This window comes from Phyllobates terribilis, unplaced genomic scaffold, assembly GCF_046119375.1.
Source record: "Phyllobates terribilis strain yellow unplaced genomic scaffold, ASM4611937v1 Scaffold_4__5_contigs__length_816908805, whole genome shotgun sequence".
Taxonomy (NCBI): domain Eukaryota; kingdom Metazoa; phylum Chordata; class Amphibia; order Anura; family Dendrobatidae; genus Phyllobates; species Phyllobates terribilis.
This window is the reverse complement of record NW_027362764.1, coordinates 515,067,134-515,083,367: the sequence shown is the minus strand read 5'-3', so window position 1 is coordinate 515,083,367 and position 16,234 is coordinate 515,067,134. Positions and strand designations below refer to the sequence as shown.

At 46.6% G+C, this 16,234-nt stretch overlaps 1 protein-coding gene across 1 annotated transcript in view; it reads right to left on the bottom strand.

Moving 5' to 3' along the window:
- Positions 1-5,548, bottom strand: part of NRSN1 (neurensin 1) — a 29,193-nt gene extending 23,645 nt beyond the window's left edge. Inside the window, exon 1 of the mRNA XM_073678846.1 lies at positions 5,320-5,548. The gene's annotated coding sequence lies outside the window, so the exon portion shown is untranslated. The remainder of the gene's footprint in view (positions 1-5,319) is intronic.
- Between the last annotated feature and the right edge of the window lie 10,686 nt (positions 5,549-16,234).

Here is a 16,234-nt window from a genome sequence, read left to right as displayed (position 1 = left end):
TACTGCCTCTCCAGCTATTGGACTGATGACTACTGATACATGGAATCCCTAAAATACTAGAAAACAGACTGAAAAACTAGAAGAGTAAGCATAATTGTAGAAAGCCAAGGCAGGCTGCATATGGCATGGATCAGAACAGGCAGTGTTTGCAGGTTAGTATGGCTGAGCAGAGATTTACTAGCCAGTTTATCAGACAATTGTGGGTGCTGACCCATTATATCCAGAGATGCCAGGGCAGCGTTCTGTATGCAGGTAGGGCTGCCAGCATGTCACACGGGGGGTAGAAAACAGGTACAAACTCCTATAGATCATGCTGCAGTGTGGTGAGAATGATCTCGTTTCTATCTGCTGTATACAAAGTTTGAGGATCAGGCATAGACTAGTTCTTGATTCACATGCAAGACATCTCAGATATTAAATATGGAGACCACAGTGTGAAACCCTTCCAACAAGGGTAAGGAGTTAAGGGTAGCCCTCCTCATTTTCCTTATTCTTGAATGAATTACATGTTGACTCCACATCATGAAGATAACCTTGGAATGGTAAGTGCGGCAGGAGACATGATATAGGAAAACAGCCCTCTAATTCCTGTTGTCGAGCAAGCATTCAGTATGAACTCTGTACAGTGTTTTGTGCATGAAAGTTGCTTCTCAAGAATGGCATTTACCTGACGCCAGCTGCGGCCATCATTATTCCCTGAATGTCGCCGTTAGGCCGTGAGATTCTATTCTCAACACTTAAGAGCAAAAATGCTGCATAAAATCTTTTTATATTGCGCAAAATAAGAGAAGTGTTAGTAAAATGCAGACACAGAGAAAGTCAAATCAAAGGCAACGAGATGAGAGGAGATAATGTCAGTGAAAAACAGATCTGCCAGGAGGAAGTGGTGGGTGGAAAGCGAACATTTGTGTCACTCCTCCCCCAGCATCCAGTCATAGCACTATTCATATAGGTTTAGTACTGATCATTCTGCTCCTTAGCAACTAGAACTGGAAGCTGCGAACGCTAATAAGCTCAGAAATTAGGCAGGGAAATAAGGTTAGCATGGGAGTCAGAATTGCTCACAAACAAATGACAAGTGCCAGAGCGCATTTTCCACTATTGTATTACTGGGTGCCAGGAAGTCACATTCTGACATATATACAAAAATTAACCCATAAGAGCTCCAAATCAACACAGACTGGCGTCACACCTTCTCTATTTAGTCTGGTTTTCCAGGGAACTTATTTATACCAATAAAACCGGATATGTATGTTGTACCCATCACATTATCAAAGGCGACTGAGTAACATGGCAATATGTGATGGAAACTGTCATTTGGCATCAATTCCAGTTAATTAAGGATTAAAGGGGTATGTCCACTTTTAGGGACATTTTTTTTCTTACTTAATTGCATGTATTTTGTCTAAAAAATCTTTTTTGGAATTGGGTTTCATTAGAAATTTTGCACTGTTTGACTTCTATAGACTTTGCATTGCTGGTTGCAGAAGAGGTTAACTGAAATCTGTCTAAGGCCACGGCCCCACTATCAGTATTTGGTCAGTATTCGATCAGTATTTTATCTCAGGAGTGGGAGACAAAACCAGGTGAGGAACAATCAGAGAAAAGGTATAATAGAAAAAAGTCACCAATTCTGCATTTATCACCCACTCCTGGTTTTGGCTCCCACTCCTGAGAAAAAATACTGACCGAATACTGATAGTGGGCCATGGCCTAATGATCCAATAGGAGAGCTTCTAACTGTTTTACCTGTCTGTTTTTGAGCCCCTCTCAGATGATTTATGACCACAGACCACATTAAAGTAAAATGTACAGGGAAACAAACAGCCCGTAAAAGCTAATAGGTGCAAAATTTTCAATGAAAACTAATTGCAAAAATGATTTTTAGCCTCAAATACATGTATTTAAGTAAAAATGTGGTAGATAATCCTATTATTAAACTTCTGATTAAACTTCTCCAAGATCCTATCCCAATATGTAGTAGGTGTAATAATAATATTAGCAAATACATCCAATTAGAAATGTAGTATAGTTTTTCTAATTTGCTTTGTCACTTATCCCATGAGCAGGGCATTGAAGTAGCTTAGGTATCCATGGTTACGACCACTTATATAGTGACAGTTAGTTCTTAGTGGTCGAAACCATGGATACCTAAGCTACTGTAATGCCATGCACATAGTGTAAGCCAGTGTTCCCCAACTCCAGTCCTCAAGGCCCACCATTCAGGATTTCCTTACTATGGCACAGGTGATAATTCCATCACCTGCACAGGCAATAATTCCATCACCTGTGTAATACTAAGGAAATCCTGAAAACATGATCTGTTGGGCCTTGAGGACTGGAGTTGGGGAACACTGGTGTAAGAGGCAAAGCAAATCAGAAGAACTATACTACAGTTTTAATTGGAGGTATTTGCTAATATTATTATTACACTTACTACACAGTGGGATAAGATCTTGGAGATGGGAATACCCCTTTAATAGTCTGAATTTAGATACTATGTCAAGCCAACTATTAAGCTGACAATTATATAAACAGCAGTCCTATGTAGAATAATCAATATCACAACATAAGAAAAAGGTGCATGCCAAACAACTCACTCAGCTCTGCTGCAGCTGATGATTAGGGAAGCCTACAATGACTGCACAAGAGTTATGTAAACTGGCCCATGTGGTTAGACATTAGGCTTGGGTGACAGGTAAGACTTTTCTGCAATCACCATTTCTGTTATGTAATGCAGCTTGTGCTATGCGCTTTCCCTCCTTCATTGAGGGATACTTTAAAGAAGCTCAAAAAGAAAATGTTTCACAAAATGTTTCATATTTTTCACACACAAATGTTTCCAGTAGCTTGTAATCTGCAGATAATGATACCTCATAAGAAGCATCTCATGTATCATCTCGGTGTTGTCCTCTGAGGGTGGGGTGGTGGTAAAATAGGGGTGTAATCATAAAGAAAATATCTATAGGTTTTGATGAATATTTATAATAAAAATTAATAAGACAGCATGTGTTTCTTAGTCTTCATACAAGGCCTTCTTAATCATTGAACGCTCGTATAGATGTAACAGAGTTGAGTTTGTCTTTTAGCATATGATGTATATATGCTTTACATAGGACTGCAGGTATCCCTACTATAACATAATAAGTTATAATACACCAGGAACATAACATGTAACTATGGGGCCTTATAGTAAAACCTGCGGTATACCATGCACAGTGATGTCACAGTAATGCGATAATATGTAAAGTGGTTATGCAGTACAGGGATTGTTTTACTACTGTGAAAGTGATGTCACAGTAGTAAAGTAAAGTGCACAGTGATGTCACAAGAACAGGGGTAATGTACACAGTGATGTCATGAGGCACAGAAAAAATGTACAACGTTTGGTTTCAGTACATCAAGGATGTCAAATACACAAAGGGTCAAAATGAAAAACTTAAACAAAGTCGCGGGCCAACCAGTATACAGTATAATGAGCCCCACAAAGTCCTCCATACACAATAATGGGCCCCACATAGTGCTCCATACAGAATAATGGGCCCACATAGTCTTCCATACAGTATAATAGGCCCCAGATAGTCCTCCATACAGAATGATGGGCCCCACATAGTCCTCCATACAGAATAATGGCCCCACATAATCCTCCATACAGTATAATAGGCCCCAGATAGTCTTCCATACAGTAAAATGAGCCCCACATAGTCCTCCATACAGAATAATGGCCCTCACGTAGTCCTCCATACAGAATAATGGCTCCATATAGTCCTCCATACAGAATAATGGCCCCACATAGTCCTCCATACAGAATAATGGCCCCACATAGTCCTCCATACAGAATAATGGCTCCACATAGTCCTCCATACAGAATAATGGGCCCCACATAGTCCTTCATACAGAATAATGGCCCCACATATTCCTCCATACATAATAATGGCCCCACATAGTCCTCCATACAGAATAATGGCCCCACATAGTCTTCCATACAGTATAATAGGTTCCATATAGTCCTCCATACAGTATAATGGGCCCCACATAGTCCTCCATACAGTATAATATGCCCCACATAGTCCTCCATACAGTATAATGGGCCCCACGTAGTCCTCCATACAGAATAATGAGCCCCACATAGTCCTCCATACAGAATAATGGCCCCACATAGTCCTCCATACAGAATATTGGCCCCACATAGTCCTCCATACAGAATAGAGAGCTTCACATAGTCCTCCATACAGAATAATGAGCTGCACATAGTCCTCCATACAGTATCATGGACATCACAGTCTTCCATACAGAATAATGGGCCCACATAGGGGTGGTGGTTTTGGTGTCGAGGGCCAAATAAAACCGCCCTGTAGGTCAGATTTGGCCCACGGGCCAAAGTTTGACATGTATACAGTACAGAATCATGTATGTCAATGCAGATATAATGATGTCAGAGCTCAAGGGTAATGCACACAGTGACATCAGAAGAAAAATAAAGATCCCAGCAACCAAGTGTGGGGTTTTTATATCTATAAGTTTATAATGGTGCTAGGTATCTAAGTGGTAAGACACCAAGCTACAGCCCAGTCCTGTAGGATCGATCAGGGAGCTCAGTATCACACAGTACAGGAGTGCTCAGCGCCAGAGTGCGGCTCCGGCTTGTACATTATATTATCTGTTAACCACATTACTGTGTCCCAGCAGTCAGCAATCATGGGCAATAAATGCAGGGCCCAGGCTCGGCCAGGAAATGCTCCTGCTGCCACATCTGCTGTGTGGGGGAGGCAGTGTCCCTGCCCCTGTTTGTCCTTCACTGGTGTCCTGTTGCTCCACAGAGCTCTCCATGGTGCTGAAATCAATTCGACAGCTCCGAGCACGTAAGTGATGACGCCAGAGCCCACCATCTGTGCCTCCATCACTGCCACAGCCCCTCCAGAGAATGGTGCTCCTGCCCATTACCTATACTTTGCATATACAACTTTTACTACATGCTCCATCTTATAGGATATGTGTATGTGTGTGGGTATATATATACATATATGTGTATATTATATATGTGTGTATATGTTATATATGTGTGTGTATTACATATATAGTTGTGTATATATTATATATGTGTATGTTATATATAGATGTATCTATATACATATTTATATACACATATATATACACACACATTTATGTGTGATAGATACATGATAGATAGATAGATGGATGTAGTTACTATATATGACATTAGCAGACAGCAGGATGCATGCGTGTGATCACCCAGGATAGTACAATGCCAGGGTAGATGCCCCCAGCTCTCTATGCCCTGCTGCCCTGTTGGGTTACCTTTCCCTGGGACCTGCTGTGCCGGCTGAGCTGTTCTGCTAGCTGCAGACCTCTCCTCGGTCGGGTCCCATCCCTCTGAGCCTCTCCAGCCCCAGACACCACGTATTATCTCAGCTCCTGGTGCCTGCGCACTGAGGCAGCCGTGTGTGATGTGGAGGACAGTGCATTACACAGCACGGCTCACATCTACAAGGGGAGGGTCTGCCGGCAGCAGGGACACCGATCACACACACTGCCTAATAAAGTCTACAAAGCGCTTATTGTTCGATGGTCATTCACATTGGACTAATTAATTGCAAGGCTTTGGGTGTTGCTATAGAAACAGATCCCTAACCCAGTGCCCTCCTTCTTTTGATGTCACAGTAATAAGGAAATTGTAGGATTTTCTATTGGTTATAAGTAGGCTAATGGTAGAAAATGTATGCTGTAAGTTTTATGCACTACTACAATCTCTCCTGCTGCTGACTTAAATTCTTGTATTCACATTTACTGTCCTTCAATTTTAATTGGTGTTTTTCTTACTAGAAGACGTAAGATAGTATAGGACAGGGGTCTCAAACTCAGCTGGGTATATGGGCCGCACACGGAAAAACATTTAATTTAGGGGGCCGCATTATTTGCATGACAAAGTGACATTTTTAGTGTTACCATTTTATTTTCTATACACCTTTTGAACTGGTCCCCATATTGTAGACATGGTCTCCCATCCAGGTCCCCCATATTGCAGACATGTCCCCCATATTGCAGACATGGTCCCCCATCCAGGTCCCCCATATTGCAGACATGGTCTCCCATCCAGGTCCCCCATATTGCAGACATATCCCCCCATATTGCAGACATGGCCCCCATCCAGGTCCCCCATATTGCAGACATGGTCTCCCATCCAGGTCCCCCATATTGCAGACATGTCTTCCATATTGCTGACATGGTCCCCCATCCAGGTCCCCCATATTGCAGACATGGTCTCCCATCCAGGTCCCCCATCCTGGTCCTTCTCTTGCAGACATGTCCCCCATCCAGGTTCCCCTATTGCAGACATGTCCCCCATCCAGGTCCCCCATATTGCAGACATGGTCCCCATATTGCAGACATGAACCCCATATTGCAGACATGGACCCCATAATGCAGACATGGTCCCCCATCCTGGTCCTTATCTTGGAGACAAGTCCCCCATCCAGGTCCCCCCCCCATACTGCGCATAGGGTCCCCCCCCCTATACTGCGCACAGGGTTCCCATCCCCCCATACTGCACACAGGGTTCCCGTCCCTCCATACTGCACACAGGGTTCCCATCCCCCCATACTGCACACATGCCCCCCCCATACTGCGCACAGGGTCCCCACCCCCCATACTGTGCGCAGGGTCCATGTCCCCCCCATACTGCGCACAGGGTCCATGTCCCCCCCTTACTGCGCACAGGGTCCCCGTCATCCCCCATACCGCGCACAGGGTCCCCATCATCCCCCATACTGCGCACAGGGTCCCCGTCCCCCCATACTGCGCACAGGGTCCCCATCCCCCCATACTCGCACAGGGTCCCCGTCCCCCCCATACTGCGCACAGGGTCCCCGTCATCCCCCATACTGCGCACAGGGTCCCCGTCCCCCCATACTGCGCACAGGGTCCCCGTCCCCCCATACTCGCACAGGGTCCCCATCCCCCCCATACTGCGCACAGGGTCCCCGTCCCCCCATACTGCGCACAGGGTCCCCGTCCCCCCATACTCGCAAAGGGTCCCCGTCCCCCCATACTGCGCACAGGGTCCCCCCCCATACTGTTCACAGGTCCCCTGTGCTGTATTTCACATAGGCTTGACAGAGAAAAAAAAAAAAAGATTATTCTCCCCTGTCCTCCGTTCCCTCGGCGTCCTTTCTGCACCTGTGGCCCGCAGGCACATAGACCCCGTAACGATCGCAGCTCGCTCCAGCAGCCGCGGACATCAGCGCTGTAGTGCAGTTTATTGACGCGCAGAGACCGGCTCTCTGCACAGCAATACCAATGCCAGCCGCCGGCCTATAAGAGGCCAGCAGCTGACATCTGCGTCCCAGCGCAGCGGCGTATGATGTCACTGCCATGCACAGATGTCAGCTGCTGGCCTCTGATAGGCCGGCGGCTGGCATTGGTATTGCTGTGCAGAGAGCCGGTCTCTGCGCGGCAATACACTGCACTACAGCACTGATGTCCACGGCTGCTGGAGCAAGCCGCTATCGTTACGGGGTCTATGTGCCTGCGGGCTGGAGGGGCCGCATGCGGCCCGCGGGCTGCGTGTTTCAGACCCCTGGTATAGGATATAAAATAATAATTGGTTGTGACTTAAGGGGGTATTCTATTCTCAAATTTGGAAATGATCCCCTATCTATGGGGATATCCCATTATCCCCTATCTACGTGTTTGATGGGGGGCCAACCTCTAGGATCCCCACCGTTTCCGAGAACTGTAAGAGCATAGAGCGTAGGTTGACCATGCGCACTGCGGCTCTATTCACTATTCTAGGTGTGTTGAAGACCAGTCAAGTGCTGCACTCCGTTATCTCTGGCGGTCCCATTAAGAACGAAGGGAGTGGCAATGCACATGATCAACCACCACTCCATTCATACAGAACTCTTCAGAGCCTGGATGTTAGGGACAGGTAGGGGTCCGAATGGTTGTACCCCTAAAGGTCGAGACGATACACTCTATCCAATGGATAGGGGATAACTTCCAAACTTGAAAATAACTCTGTAATAATTAGTGTAATAATTAATCCTTAGAATGAAGGAGCTGTAGCCACTGAGTGGCACAGTTACAGATAACCTGCTGTGCAGTGAAATGAAATAAATTACCATTAGAGGTGAGAGGATCGTTTGAAATTCGTATTCAACAAATTTCTCCCTCCAAAAAACGCAACAAATAAATTCACGTGAAGCTCAACAATGCAAAGCTTATAATTGCTCGGAAACTACACATCGAGAGAAAAGGGAGAGCTCAACACTGCAAAGCTTGTAATTTCTCCAAAAAGAGGAGAGAAAAGGGAGAGCAAGGACCCTGCTGACCATAAGAGCTTACACTTATAGGAGAGAGAGGACCTCGCTGACCATAAGAGCTTACACTTATAGGAGAGCGAGGACCTCGCTGACCATGAGAGCTTACACTTATAGGAGAGAGAGGACCTCGCTGATCATGAGAGCGTGCACACTACAGAAGAGACAGAGAGGACCCCATTGATCATAAGAGCTTACACTGTATAGGAAAGAGAGAGTACCCACTGACCATAAGCATTTACACTCTACAGTTTAAAGAGAAAGAGGACCCTGTTGACCACAAGAACTTACACTCTACGAGAAAGAGAGAGAGAATCCCCCTGACCATAAGAGCTTACTTACACACTACAGAAGAGAGAGACTTACCAAGTGACTCTAGAGATGGAAAATGACTGTGACGTACAAACCGTCCTTCACTGGGAAGTGCTGATCTGTGATGGCCCAGGTACTGACCATCACTGTACAAAGTATAATATTCCGCTAGATGTCATAGTTGCAGGGCATTATAGGGAAGCTCGTGTGGCCCCGCAAAATTATCTTAGCTCTCTCCAATGCTTCAGCAGTGTTGGAAATGGTGCCGGCCAAGTTTTTATTTTTCTGTAAACCACAAATCAAATCTCTAAGTGTTCAAACTCGTGTGAAACTGAGAATTTCAGGAAATTCAGCTCAAACTCGATCCTCCGTGGGCCGATCCACTCATCTTTAATTCCCATGTATAGCAAAACAGATGATGCCCCTTTGGTTTCAGTATTGGCTGTATTCCAAGCAGTTAGCCTTGTAAGGTGGCTGCCGGACAGGTCGTGGACGGGAGGTATGTGTCCCCGAAGTGCCAGGCTTCAGTGATGTAGGACCCGGAGAAGCAGGTTCCAGCACACATAGTGCTGAGAGGAATTTAATGGGCCCGCATTACAGGGCTGGGTTTTACGAGTAGCTGAAAGAGCTGGGGGGGACCAGCTGCTCACTTACCTCCAGTCCAGGTCTTGGAAGGCTGATTTAAGACAGCTGCGCCTGTCTCAGTCTGTCTGTGTCTGTTGGGCAAGGTGAGAAGACCTTGCATGTGCTACTCAGACTCTGCTGGAGGCAGAGGAAGGCACTTTGTTTAAATGACTGAGGCCGTGCTGTATGGACTTGTTATTTTGAGCTTTGTTCTGTTATTCCTTTTTGTGCCAGGAAAAGGCTGATGCTTTTGTTTCCTCACTGGTGTATGGACACTAAATAAACCACCAGTTTGTTTGAACCCGCGGACTGCATCACTGTGTGAACCTGTGCCTACCTCCAATGCGGCTCAGTGAGTACAAATCCCTACAATTGGTGCTAGAAGCACAGGCACAGATCCCAAGCGGCAGTGTGACTGCTACAAGAAGACGTATATGTCCTGGGTGAAGTCGGCCATAAGCCAGCAAGTGTCGCCGGACAAAATGGAGGACCTGCTTAAACATCTGTTGCAGGCACAGAAGGCGCAACAAGCACAGCACCAGCAGCAACTTCAGGAACAGCAGGCCCAGCAGGCACAGTTCCAGCAGCAGTACCTGCAGAGCCAGCAGAGCATGCTACAGCCGCAACGAGAGCAGCAGCAGGAAACAAATAAACTTCTGATGCAGCAGATCCAACAGCAGCAAAGACAAATGAAAATCCTGGCAGAGCAGATCCTTGGCAGGACAACTGCCACATCCTCAAATCCAGGTGATGGCTCACACGTCAGGAAGACGGTAAGAAGAGCATTAGAAAAGATGACCGCGGGTGATGACGTTGAGGCATTCCTGAAGGTCTTTGAGAGGGTGGCAGAGTGGGAGAAATTGCCTCCAGAGCAGTGGGCGGAGGTTCTGGCGCCATAATTGACAAGTGAGCTGCAGAAGGCCTATTATGACTTGACCTTGAAGAGTACGCTAAGTTGAAAACTGAGATTTTGGCACACTTGGGAGTGACTCTGACTGTCAGGGCACAACGGGTGTACCACTGGGCCTATTGCAGTGACAAACCTCCCCGGTCCCTGATGTTCGACCTCCTACACCTGGTCCAAAAGTGGTTGCAATCTGAATCTTCCTCCCCAGCACAGATGGTGGAGAAGGTCGTTATAGACAGGTTTATATACTCTCTTCTGAAGTCGGTGCAATCCTGGGTTGCCCACGGAGATTCCCATAATGCCGATGACTTGGTGGGGTTGGTGGAAAGATACAAGGTGGTTGAGAGTTCGTTGGGAAAACAAGGGGTCGTAGCCTCTCAATACTGGGGTTCCCAAAAGGGGGCGGACACCCAAAAGAAGGGAGCTAGAGCTACACCTGGGGGGCGTCCTAGAGTTCAGGAGGGGTCTGAGTTGCTGCACAAGGTCCCACCCTATAATATAGTGTGTTGGAGATGTCATACCCCTGGCCATATTGCCGCCCGGTGTCCCATAAACTCTGAACCAATGGACTGCAACATGGGCCAGCGTTGCTCCTATTTTGCCTACCCCGCCTGCAGCGTGGTACCTCAACATGGCGAGGGCCCTCAGCCATGTTCAGTGTCAGTAAACGGGGTACAAGTCAATGGACTATTGAACTCAGGAAGTTTGGTGAGCCTGATAAGGGCCACACTCTCTCATCGACTGGTTCCTGGGAAGGTGGTGGGTGTCCGGTGTATCCATGGGGATGCTAAGAACTATCCTGTGGCCCAGGTGGATGTAAACACCGACTATGGCACCACATCTCATGAAGTGGCGGTCGTTAAGGACCTATTGCATCCCATAATAATTGGATGTGACTTTGCATTATTCTGGGAAATGTGGGGGAAAGCGGGGACACCTGGTTGCTCGGACGACAGCCAGATCGTCCCTAAGGAAACTTACCCGCAGAACATGGTAGATGAGTTTCCCATGTGTGTGTTTGTGTGTGATGAGGATGAGGCAACATCCCCTGAGGCCAATATCCCTGAGCTGGAGGTGTCCGGGGGAAACTTTAGAACCGCCCAACTCAGGGATTTAACTCTGAAAGGGGCCTTTGAAAATGTTACTGTGTTAAATGGGGTGCCTTAGGAACCGGGGGCTGAGACTCGGTTTCCTCATTTTGCTGTGAATGGAGATTTGCTGTACAGAGTAACCAAGCCAATAGAACAGTTGCTTGTGCCAGGGCCCTATAGAAGCGGGGTGTTAGACATGGCTCATTCTCATGTGTTGGGTGGTCACCTGGGTATAGACAAGACTCAGGAACGGATCCTCCAGAGATTCTACTGGCCAGGTTGCTATAGAGAAATAAAGAGTTATTGTCGTTCCTGCCCCACATGCCAGATAACCCCCCCAGTGGCCCACTTCCACAGTCCTCTAGTGCCCCTACCTGTCATCAAAGTTCCATTCGAACGCATAGCAATGGATCTAGTGGGGCCCCTGGTCAAGTCCACCAGAGGGCATCAGTATATCCTGGTGGTATTAGATTATGCTACACGGTATCCGGAGGCCGTACCACTACGAAACTCCTCCGCCAAGTGTATAGCCAGGGAGTTAGTCCACATGTTTTCAAGAACGGGGTTGCCTAAGGAGATCCTAACAGACCAAGGAACTCCATTTATGTCGAAGGTCATGAGGGAATTGTGCAAGACATTGCAGATTGCACAACTGAGAACTTCCGTGTACCATCCCCAGATGGACCAACTGGTCGAGAGGTTTAACAAAACCTTGAAAGCAATGTTGAGAAAAGCAGTGGAAAAGGATGGCTGAGACTGGGACTGTCTGCTTCCCTATCGTTCGCCATCAAGGAAGTTCACCAAGCTTCCACAGGTTTCTGCCCGCTTGAACTACTCTGTGGACAACACCCTCGAGGACTCCTGGATGTGGCGAAAGAGTCCTGGGAAGTTGAGACCACTCCCTATAGGAGCGTGGTGGGGCACATTGCCCAGATGCAAGAGAGGATTGCACACATGCTGCTCATTGTGAGGGAGCACCTCCTCAAGGCACAAGAGGCACGGTCCAGGGTGTATAATAGATCGGCCAGGGTGAGACCATTCAACCCAGGAGATTGAGAGCTTGTGCTAGTGCCCACAGTGGAGAGCAAGTTCATGGCCAAGTGGCAGGGCCCCTATGAGGTGGTAGAGAAAGTGGGGGATGTCAACTATAAAATCCACCAACTGGGGAAGAGGAAGCCCTACCAAATTTACCATGTTAACTTGATTAAGCCATGGCAAGATAGAGAGCCCGTGGAAGCTCCCTGTTTAGTGGCTGAGGCTGACGCCAATGTGAAAGAGGTCAAGGTGGCAGAGTCACTGTCACGTGCCCAAAAGCAACAGTGCAAAGAGTTGCTACAGCGAAATAAAGACCTGTTTTCGGAGTTGCCAGGACTCACTCAGGTCATAGAGCATGAGGTACTCACAGAGCGTCAGTCTAAAACCATACCGGATCCCAGAGGCCCACAGAGAGGTGATCTCTAGTGTTGAGCGAGCATGCTCGACACTGCTCGGTACTCGCCCGAGCATCTCACTACTCGGGATGTTCGGCGACCACCGAGCATTTCCGGGTTACTCGGGCGGGAGCTCGGGTCTCCTCCCTGCATGTTTGGCGCTCTTTACAGAGCCAATGAACATGCAGGGATTGCCAGCCAGTCACTGTAATGCCGCAGCCATGTTGGTTGTGGGCATTACAGTGATTGGCTGGCCGCACAGCGTCACCTCGAGTATTTAAAACCGGGCGCCGCCATCTTGGACACAGTCGCTCCGGATCAGACGGTGTAGGGAGAGTGCTGCTGAGCTAGGGAGAGATTTATACTGCGAAATAGGTAGTGCAGGGTCTCTAAATCCTGCAAAATCAAACAAACAGTCCTTCTCAGGACTAATATCCATCCCAGATATCAGGCAGGCAGGCTGTATAGGAGACACAGGGGTTATACCAACAAACACTGCATTACAGTCCTGTGTTCTGCTTTTCAAATTGCTAGACTTAGCCCCAGGTCTCAGGGACCAGGAAAAATCCTTTTTTTTTCATCTAAATCCTCTTTTTTTTTTTCCCTCAGTCAGACTGTGCAAATACCCGTCTTATTAACCTTTTGGTATTCCCCCCCCACATAGCGAAACAGATGATGCCCCTTTGGTTTCAGTATTGGCTGTATTCCAAGCGGTTAGCCTTGTAAGGTGGCTGCCGGACAGGTCGTGCCAGGCTTCAGTGATGTAGGACCCGGAGAAGCAGGCTCCAGCACACATAGTGCTGAGAGGAATTTAATGGGCCCGGATTACAGGGCTGGGTTTTACGAGTAGCTGAAAGAGCTGGGGGGGAACAGCTGCTCACTTACCTCCAGTCCAGGTCTTGGAAGGCTGATTTAAGACACCTGCGCCTGTCTCAATCTGTCTGTGTGTGTTGGGCAAGGTGAGAAGACCTTGCATGTGCTGCTCAGACTCTGCTGGGGGCAGAAGAAGGCATTTTGTTTAAATGTCTGAGGCCGTGCTGTATGGACTTGTTATTTTGAGCTTTGTTCTGTTATTCCTTTTTGTGCCAGGAAAAGGCTGTTGCTTTTGTTTCCTCACTGGTGTATGGACACTAAATAAACCACCAGTTTGTTTGAACCCGCGGACTGCATCACTGTGTGAACCTGTGCCTACCTCCAATGCGGCTCAGTGAGTACAAATCCCTACAATTGGTGCTAGAAGCACGGGCACAGATCCCAAGCGGCAGTGTGACTGCTACAAGAAGACGTATATGTCCTGGGTGAGGTCGGCCATAAGCCAGCAAGTGTCACCGGACGAAATGAAGGACCTGCTTAAACATCTGTTGCAGGTGCAGAAGGCACAACAAGGGCAGCACCAGCAGCAACTTCAGGAACAGCAGGCCCAGCAGGCGCAGTTCCAGCAGCAGTACCTGTAGAGCCAGCAGAGCATGCAGCAGAGCATGCTACAGCCGCAACGAGAGCAGCAGCAGGAAACAAATAAACTTCTGATGCAGCAGATCCAACAGCAGCAAAGACAAATGAAAATCCTGGCAGAGCAGATCCGTGGCAGGACAACTGTCAGTGTCTCGCTGACTGTTCAGACACAAATATATCTGTTTAAAAGATTCTGGTGTAGGCCAGAGAACTAGAACTGTGGTTTTGCAGTTCCACGGTTCAAATCTCTGTATTATCCACTTTTTTGCCTTTTTTCCATAAAAAAAAAACAGTTTGTGTGTCTCGCTGACTGTTCAGACACAAATATATCTGTTTAAAAGATTCTGGTGTAGGCCAGATAACTAGAACTGTGGTTTTCCTCTTCCACGGTTCAAATCTGGGTGTAATCCACCTTTCTGCATAAAAAAAACAGTTTCAGTGTCTCGCTGACTGTTCAGACACAAATATATCTGTTTAAAAGATTCTGGTGTAGGCCAGATAACTAGAACTGTGGTTTTCTTCTTCCACGGTTCAAATCTGGGTGTAATCCACCTTTTTGCATAAAAAAAACAGTTTGAGTGTCTTGCTGACTGTTCACACACAAATATATCTGTTTAAAAGATTCTGGTGTAGGCCAGAGAACTACATCTGTGGTTTTGCAGTTCCACGGTTCAAATCTCTGTATTATCCACTTATTTGCCTTTTTTCCATAAAAAAAAAACAGTTTCAGTGTCTCGCTGACTGTTCAGACACAAATATATCTGTTTAAAAGATTCTGGTGTAGGCCAGAGAACTAGAACTGTGGTTTTCCTCTTCCACGGTTCAAATCTGGGTGTAATCCACCTTTTTGCATAAAAAAAAAAACAGTTTCAGTGTCTCGCTGACTGTTCAGACACAAATATATCTTTTTAAAAGATTCTGGTGTAGGCCAGATAACAAGAACTGTGGTTTTCCTCTTCCACGGTTCAAATCTGGGTGTAATCCACCTTTCTGCATAAAAAAAAACAGTTTCAGTGTCTCGCTGACTGTTCAGACACAAATATATCTGTTTAAAAGATTCTGGTGTAGGCCAGATAACTAGAACTGTCGTTTTCTTCTTCCACAGTTCAAATCTGGGTGTAATCCACCTTTTTGCATAAAAAAAACAGTTTGAGTGTCTCGCTGACTGTTCACACACAAATATATCTGTTTAAAAGATTCTGGTGTAGGCCAGAAAACTAGAACTGTGGTTTTGCAGTTCCACGGTTCAAATCTCTGTATTATCCACTTATTTGCCTTTTTTCCATAAAAAAAAACAGTTTCAGTGTCTCGCTGACTGTTCAGACACAAATCTATCTGTTTAAAAGATTCTGGTGTAGGCCAGAAAACTAGAACTGTGGTTTTCCTCTTCCACGGTTCAAATCTGGGTGTAATCCACCTTTTTGCATAAAAAAAACAGTTTGAGTGTCTCGCTGACTGTTCAGACACAAATATATCTGTTTAAAAGAGTCTGGTGTAGGCCAGAGAACTAGAACTGTGGTTTTGCAGTTCCACGGTTCAAATCTCTGTATTATCCACTTTTTAGCCTTTTTTCCAAAAAAAAAAACAGTTTGAGTGTCTCGCTGACTGTTCAGACACAAATCTATCTGTTTAAAAGATTCTGGTGTAGGCCAGAGAACTAGAACTGTGGTTTTCCTCTTCCACGGTTCAAATCTCCTTTTTATTACCCTTTTGCCGTTGATAGTGCGAGTGTCAGCTATTTTACTTCATTTACAATGGGCAAGGCGTGTGGCTAGGGACGTGAAACTGGACGTTCTGGTGATGGTGCGTGCAGAGGACGGGGCCGTGGCCAAGGTGAAAATGTGCCACAACCAACAGCCACATCTTCTCACTCCCAGTTCTTGACAGAATTACTAGGGTAGCACACAACAGTACCACTATTGCGAACTGATCAGTGTGAACAGGTTATTAATTGGATAGCAGATAATACTTCCACTCACCTGGGCACCACCACCTCCGGTCTATCTTCCACACGGTCAAGTGTTAGTAGCCGTGAGTCTCGACTGCATACTCATCCTCACCCTGATGCTCCTTCCTCCC